The sequence below is a fragment of the Phocoena phocoena genome, chromosome 2 (assembly GCF_963924675.1).
Source record: "Phocoena phocoena chromosome 2, mPhoPho1.1, whole genome shotgun sequence".
In the NCBI taxonomy this organism is placed as follows: Eukaryota; Metazoa; Chordata; class Mammalia; order Artiodactyla; family Phocoenidae; genus Phocoena; species Phocoena phocoena.
In genome coordinates this window covers 127,926,307-127,934,566 of record NC_089220.1, presented here as the reverse complement: position 1 = coordinate 127,934,566, position 8,260 = coordinate 127,926,307, and the positions used below count along the sequence as shown (strand labels likewise).

Genomic DNA, 8,260 nt, shown 5'->3' with positions numbered 1-8,260 from the left:
GTTAGTTTCTGCTGTACAATGAAGTGAATCAGCTATACGTATACATATATCCTCTCCCTCTTGGACCTCCCTCCCACCCCACTCCCGGCATCCCACCCATCTAGGTCATCACAGAGCACCGAGCTGAGCTCCCTGTGCTATACCACAGGTTCCCACTAGCTATCTACTTTACACAAGGTAGTATATTTATATCAAACCTAATCTCCCAATTCATCCCACCCTCCTCTTCCCCCACTGTAACTGTTCTATACATCATGATTTTTTTGATCTAACAATGTATCTTAGAGATATAAAGGGCAAAAGAGTTGCCTTGTTCTTTTTAATGGCTACATAGTAGTCCTGTATATATAGTCCTGTATATAACTGTTTCATAATATATAACACTACTCTCCGATTGATAGACCACCTCTAGGTTTCCTCCAATATTTTGCTGTTACAAAGAATCCTGCTGCAAATATCCTTGGTCAATATTTCACACACATAAAAGTTTATTTGCAGGAAAAAATGTCTATAATGGAATTTCCAGGACAAAATTACTTTTGAAAGCTATTGCCAGGCCACCTTACATACAAGTTATACCAATATATAACAAATGACCTTTCCTCATTTCCCCCATTTGTCTTTATTTTACTGATTTGTAAATAGTCCATACATTTTGGAAATTAGCTCTTTATTGGTCCTACGAATTACAAATATTTTCCCCTGTATTTTTTAATATTTTGGCTATTTTTAGCTACATGAAATATTTATATTTGTACAAGATTAAATTTATCAACCTTTTCATTTTGGGGTTCTTATTTTTGAGGCATACTCACAAAAGGCCTTCCATACCACAAGGTTACATTTAAAATTTCTTCTGTAGTTTCTTTTAATACTTTTATAATTGCATTCTTGGGCTTTTAAAATTTTAATACATCTGGAATCTGTTTTAAAGTACAAAGTGTGAATCCAATATTTTTTTCATCCTCAGTGGGACACCTAGTTGTCCCAACACATTTATTTTATAATGTAAGCCATTCTAGCCAGCTCCTTCCTCATCCTGGAGACTAGATTCTGCCCATTTAATAGTTCTTAGGCAACTTCACCTCCTCTTTTCAATAAATGTAGTACCTGCTAGTTAGCTTGATGTATGCACAGTCTAGTGTTATCACTCCTGCAGCATAAATTTGTCTTTTTCTCCAGTCTATGCTAGATCCTATCAGCATTATCAGTAATATTGTCCATTAAAAAGAAGGAAACATTAACTCTACCTCCCCCGACCCCAGACACCTCTCCCATTGTCCACTCACCTTTACAACATGACTCCTTGAAATATTTGTCTGTGCTTGCAGTCTTCAATTTCCCTCCGCTCACTCTATGCTCTGTCCCCACCACTCCATCAAAACAGCACTTGTCGATGTCACGGTCACCTCCATGGGCTAATGGTCTCCAGTGGCCAGGTCTCAGTCCCTACATTACTTGACCTATAAATCAGCAGCATAATCTCATCAAGCTTCATTGTTTTAAGTAACATTTAAATGCTAATGACTCTCGAGGTTTTATGTCCATCACAGACCTCAATGCTCAACACCAGACTCACGGGTAATCACCTGTTCAATATTTCCACTTTGTTGTCTAATGAACGTCTCAAATTAACATGTTCAAAATCAAATATCTTCCTCCAGCTACCAAACCTGCTTGTTTCATTCTCCTCAGCCACTCCTCCCCCCTAAAATAGATGATAATTTCAGGCTTGCAGCTCTTCGGGAAGAAGCCTTGGAGCTATTTTTGGATTTTGTCTTTGTCTCACATCTCATTGCCAATCAACCAGCAAACCTGCTGTCTCTACACTCAGAATCTATCTAGAACGTGACAACTTCTCCCCACTCCCCAGCAGAGACCCCAGTCTTCTTTTTTTTTTTTTTTTTTTGCGGTACACGGGCCTCTCACTGTGCAGACTCGACGGCCATGGCTCACGGGCTCAGCCGCTCCGCGGCATGTAGGATCTCCCCGGATCGGGTCACGACCCCGCGTCCCCTGCATCAGCATGCGGACTCTCAACCACTGCGCCACCAGGGAAGCCCGGCACCAGCCTTCTTCATCTTCATTATTGTGATAGACTCTGAACTGGTCCCCTTGCTTCTGCCCTTTCCCTGCAGCCAGAGTATGGTCCTTGGAAGAGCCAAGTCACATCATGTCTTTTCTCTGGCAGTGGCTTCCCCACAGTGGCTCCCACCTGACTCAGGGCAGGAGCCAAGACCTTGCTTTGGTCTTTAAGGCTCTGCGACCTGATCACCCACTTCTTCTCTGATCTCACCTCCAGCATTCTCTCCCTGCTCCCTCTGCTTCAACCACATGGGTCTTCCCCGGTGCTCCTTGACTATGTCAAACACCTCCCCAGAGCAGCACCTTTGCACTTGCAATTTTCTTATCCTGGACTACTCTCCCCAGGGATCCCCCTGACTTGCCTTTGATCTCTGTTCAACATCTCGTAACCCAAAAGGCCTTCCCTGACAACCCTCTAGGAAGGAGCAGTCTTCTATCCCCAACACCCCCACCCCCTCCCTGCTGCACTTCTCTCTGTAGCATCTACCTCCTTCTGTATAATTGCTTGTGTCTGTAATAACCAGCTCCACCCCTTACATGTAATCTCAGTGAGAGGAAGACTTTCACAGTTGAACACCTAGGAGAATGCCTGGCACAGAAGAGGTGCCATAAATGTATGAGAATAAGTGAAGGAATGAATTTAGAAGACAGTTTCTATTCCACCTGAAGTGCTTCTGTTATATGTTCTGCCTTGTATGGAAAAGCAAGTAGATTCAGAGTCAAAGGGGCATAACTTTCATAGTTCAGTTAAAGGAGCTCTGGGCCAGAGCAAATAAAACTCAGTACTGGTCCCTACTTGGTCCCAAGCAGGTGGAGCATTAGATCAGTCCATTTATCTTGAGCGTCTAAGATTCCTTGCCAGAAGATACACTTCATCATTCTATCATATCTAGCCCACTAGAATTTCATTAGAAAGTATGGGAAAATAAATATTCTAAGAGCATTCTTATCAATCCTTTCCTGACCCTAATCCCCTTACTGTTTTCACTGCCTTGTGAATGGTGCCCCTACTCATCCAGACACCAAAGCCAGCAACTTAGACTCCCGTCCACAGATCTCTCCAACACCCAGCAACTCATCAAATTCTCTAGAAACTACTTCCTTAACTTCTCTCAATTGCATTTGCCTCTCCCTTTTCCTAGGACCTTTGTCTTAGAGCAGCCTCACTCCTGCAGATTGCTCAGATAGCTTCTTAAGTAGTCTCCCAACCTCCACTGTTGCCTCATTCCAATTGATTCTTTATCCTGCAGTGCAAATATGTTCAAGTCCCCTCTTTGCTTAGAATCCATTGAATGTTCTTCCCTCCAGATCAGGTTCAGTTTCCATAGATATAAGTACCAGAGACCCTCCATTTAGCCATAGCTTTCACTATGCTCATGTCCTGCCCTCAATAACTTATGTTCCTCAAAACCCAAGGTACAATTCTATGCCTCGGTGCATTTGCACATGCCATTTCCTCTTCCTAAAGCGGCCCTGCTCTCTTACACCTCACCCAATGCTCTGCTCTGTTCTCCCACAGCTCCTGTGTTTCTTTCTCTCATGGCATTTTCCTTGCTTAATGGAAAGGAAACTTGACACTTAATGTTGGCTTAAGTGTCTGCATCCCTGAACTATACTCTGAGCTTCCTGAGGGAGAAAAAAATGGCTCTTTCTGTTCCAAACCCCACAACCAACAATTGTGGGCACATGATAGATGTAAAATGGGCCAATGGAAATGTAGAAGTACTTTGAAATATTTATAAAACACCAAATGGGTATCATTAAGGTATTATTAATGCAGTGTGAGAAATTGCCCGGAGGAAACACACCTGGAGAAGGTTGGGGGTTGTGCCTTTACTGCCATGCCTTGCTATGTGTGCTTCCAGCCAAAGTTACATTACGTGCTAAGACTAATCTCCTTGTTCATTTTATGCCTGCCACTTTACCAAAATATCCCCAGGATGCTGTCTGAACACTGGAAAAGTGATTTTTTCAGCTTATTTTGGGAAGCCAAATAGAGATCCATTTTCATTTCATGGTAGGAGTAAATACCCTACCTACTGTGCTTTGCTTCCAGCTGGAAATGAACCAGGTAGCTATGTACTCTCTCATGTTTGCAAGAGAGAAAGTTGCTGGATTTGTTGTTTATCCCTTTAGGTCAGTCAGGGGCCAGGAAGTCAAAGTATCAGAGCAAATGTATATTACATACTGAGTACATATCTAGAAAGAGGGAACAGCAAAAGACCGATGCTGAGGCCATATAGCAATCCACAGCACAGAGCCCTGAATAGTGCCTCACAATTTGGTTTTCTTCCAACAGAACAACACATTTAGTTGGGCGATTAACCCAAATGAAAGGTTTCAGATTTATTTCATTGGCAGATAGAAATTAAGTTGCAGAAACTCAACAAGCACAGACTACAGTTAGTTTCATTTATTTTTCATTACCCAAGTAATCCATGAATATATTGTCACTATAAAAATTGAAACAATTACAGATAAAGTTGAAGTCCCACTTGACAACTCACCACTCTACTCAATTCCCCTCCCTGGGATTACTAGTGCTATCAATTTGAAGTGCCATCAGACACATGCCTGTGCATGCACACATGTGCACAACCCCCCCCACCACACACACACACACACACACACACACACACACACAGATGTTAAAATGAAGCTATTTAACCTTAGCTTTGGCTGAGGCTCCAAGATAATAAAAGCTCTATTCCAACGTGAGATACAAGATCAGTATGGAGGACATCAATGGTTTTCATCCATGGACCATGTTTAGGGCATAAAAAGATTTTGAGAAGGACATTACATGGTGAGTAAGGGTTTTGGGTGAAAGCTGTTGGACCCTACATCCATGGAGACAGGGAGAGTTGACATGTCTTTGTTCACCTCAAACCAAGAAAAAGGGCTTCATTGGGACTATTGAGAGTTGGATATGTGTCCCTGACATCATTTGATGTAGCTGTCTGTTTTCTGTATTGCTTTTGCATTTTGTTTCTTATAAAATCCCTTTCCTACTCTCAAGGTTAGAAATATATTCTACTTTTCTTCTAATGCTTTTGTGATGTTTTAGTCATTTAGGAATTTGGTTTGTCTAGAATTTTGTTTCCATGGTGTAAGAAAGTGAACTAACTTTACTTTTTCCCAAGTTAATTTGATTACTTTGATTTGGATAACAAATTATTTCAACACCATTCATTACACACTGGTTTGAAAGTCTACCTTTATCATATACTAAAGCTGTAAATATTCGCTGATTGCCTTCTGAATTATATTCTGCAGCATTGGTCAACTTGTCCATTCTTTTTGTGTATATTTATTAGAATCCAATTGTGCTTCCATTTCACTAAGTTGAGAACCTCACACAAAGAATGGTATACTTACCATTGTGTATTTTCCAGGCCACTACAGGCAGAGGTAAACTCAGGGTCATGATGGTGGTAGCACCAGGTATCTGACTCAGCCCCCACTCACTAAGGCAGGCCCTAAACTTGCACTTTTCCTGACCCCTCTGCTCAGAATTCTCAGCATCTCTGGAAAATACCTCCCCTCTGCTCCAGAGAGACTTCTTTGTCTAACAACTGACACTTTCCACTCCTGCTTCAACATCCCTAGGGAATGCCTGATGCTGTTTCTATGAAGCTAACACACTGCACCCACTCCTCCATCTCTTACCTTCACACCTGGGTGCCACATTGTTGCCCCTCCCAAGAATACTTCCTTACTCACTGAATGTCTTCTGGAGGGCTCAGTGACTTGGCCCTTTCTGTTTTTTCTCACTTCTTTTTGCAGCACTACCTTCCTTGAATCAGGCATAAGATGATGGGACACCAGTGCAAGACTCTTGGAGGGATGGATGCAATGAGACACTCCTGTAATTCTTGTCCACTGTCCAGCAGACAACACCTGTTGGTTCTATACCTCATCATCCAGACATGTCTAGGACACTCATATATGCACAGCTTCAGTTCTCATAGCTGAGACATCTGCTTTCTGCCACAAAGTTTACAAGGACAAAACCATGGGTTTTACTCATCTCTACAATGGGGTAATGCTATGTTCTTTACAAGGCTTTTGTGAGAGTTAATGAGAGCTCATTGTAAGGGCTCAATAGTTGCCTCTTACCTTTCCTTCCCCACTAAATTAGGTCAACACCCAGATGAAGCGCCACCTCTTCTCTGAAGCTTTGTCCACTATGTCACTGTGCTAATACACAATGATCTCTCCATATTGAATTTTATCTATGTCTGGCCTTTTATTTTTTCTTTAGGGAAAGATTTTTATTTTCAGACAATAGATATTTAAATCACAGTATCATGGACTCTGGCTTAGCTACACTCATCATCTCGTGAATGTCTATGGAAACTGAATTAGGAGCACTCCAGAGGGCTGGCCCTGGATTATTCCACAGCTTCATTTAATTATAACCATCAAAGTTAATGAGAGTCATAAACTCTTTCATAACATACCAATGGGCTGTGTGATTGGAGGGGAACCTGGACATTTCGTTATAAAGCTAGCATATCAGAAAAGACACAACTAAACAACACCTTTTCTCTTATGAAGAAAAAGACACAGAAACATAATTTGGTGACATTTTCACACTTGCTAAAATTAACTTTCGGTCAAAAGAACAGTGGAGTTGTTAGCTTTATTTTCTGATAAAATTTTAATCTCAGGTTGGATAAGCAATTTTGTTTGCCATTAAGTGTGAGACTACTTGAAGTAAAGTCATGTAGACAATAGGACATTATATAGAAAGGATAAAAAGGTTAACAGAAAGAAAGATCAGAAAGAAAATGAAAAGTAGAATAATTGTGTCAGAAACTTGGTAAATTGGTATATTAGTGTTCTCTGTATTGGTTCCAGAGAACCAATCGGAGAGATAGATAAGAAGGTAGATGATAGATAGATAGATAGATAGAGGTACAAATATAAAGAGATGTATTATATGGAATTGGCTCATGCAATTATGAAGACTGACAAGTCCCAAGATCTATAGAGTGAATCGCAAGATGGTGACTCAGGAGAGTAGATTAAGTATTTCTAGTCTGGAGGCAAGCGAAGGTCAAGGTCCCAGCTTGAATGCAGTCAGGCAGAAGAAATTGTCTCTTACTCAGGACAATCAGCCTTTTTGTTCTATTCAGACTTTCAACTGATTGGTTGAGGCCCACCCACATCAGGGAGGAAATCTGCTTTAAGTAATCTACTGATTTAAACGTTCATTTCATGGAAAACACTTTCACAGAAATACCCAGATTAATGTTTAACCAAATATCTGAGCATCCCCTGGCCCAATCAAGCTGACACATAAAATTAACCATCATACCTTGCCAATATATAATAGTCCCCGTATTGGGACTTCTGTATCTACATCTGTATGGGTCTCTATGTGCGTGTATAGCATTTAAGAAATGTTGGGCTTCCCTGTTGGTGCAGTGGTTGAGAGTCCACCTGCCGACGCAGGGGACACGGGTTCATGCCCAGGTCCGGGAAGATCCCACATGCCGCGGAGCGGCTGGGCCCATGAGCTATGGCCGCTGAGCCGGCGCATCCGGAACCTGTGCTCCACGATGGGAGAGGCCACAACAGTGAGAGGCCCACGTACCGCAAAAAAAAAAGAAAAAAAGAAATGTATTCTTCTCACCTGTTTTTAAAGCTTTGCTCTTGGATTCTTGAAATCCCACCATAGATTTTTTAAACTGGGGTCAAATTCAGATAACATAAAATTAACTCTTTTAAAGTATACAATTCAGTGGCATTTAGGATACTCCCAATGTTGTGCAAAAATGACCTCTATCTAGTTTCAAAACATTTGTATCACCCCAAAGGGAAACCCTATGCCCATTAAGTAGTCATTCTCATGCTTACTTCGGCAGCACTTATACTAAAATTGGAACTATACAGAGAAGATTAGCATGACCCCTGTGCAAGGCTGACTTGCAAATTTGCAAAGCATTCCATATTTTTATTAGCATACTAAATGAAGTAAGTCAGAAAGAGAAAGACAAGTACCATATGATATCACTTATATTTGGAATCTAAAATATGACATAACTGAACTTATCTATGAAAAGGAAACAGAGTCACAGACATAGAGAACAGACTTGTGGTTGCCAAAGGGGAGGGGGATGGGGGAGGGATGGAGTGGGAGGTTGGGGTTAGTAAATGCAAACTATTA

The 8,260-nt window shown here is 41.3% G+C and overlaps 1 non-coding gene across 1 annotated transcript; it reads left to right on the top strand.

The window, feature by feature from the left end:
- Positions 1-7,942: 7,942 nt before the first annotated feature.
- Positions 7,943-8,049, top strand: LOC136119476 (U6 spliceosomal RNA). The gene has a single exon (XR_010655478.1). It is a non-coding gene; the product is annotated as a U6 spliceosomal RNA (small nuclear RNA).
- Positions 8,050-8,260: the final 211 nt, after the last annotated feature.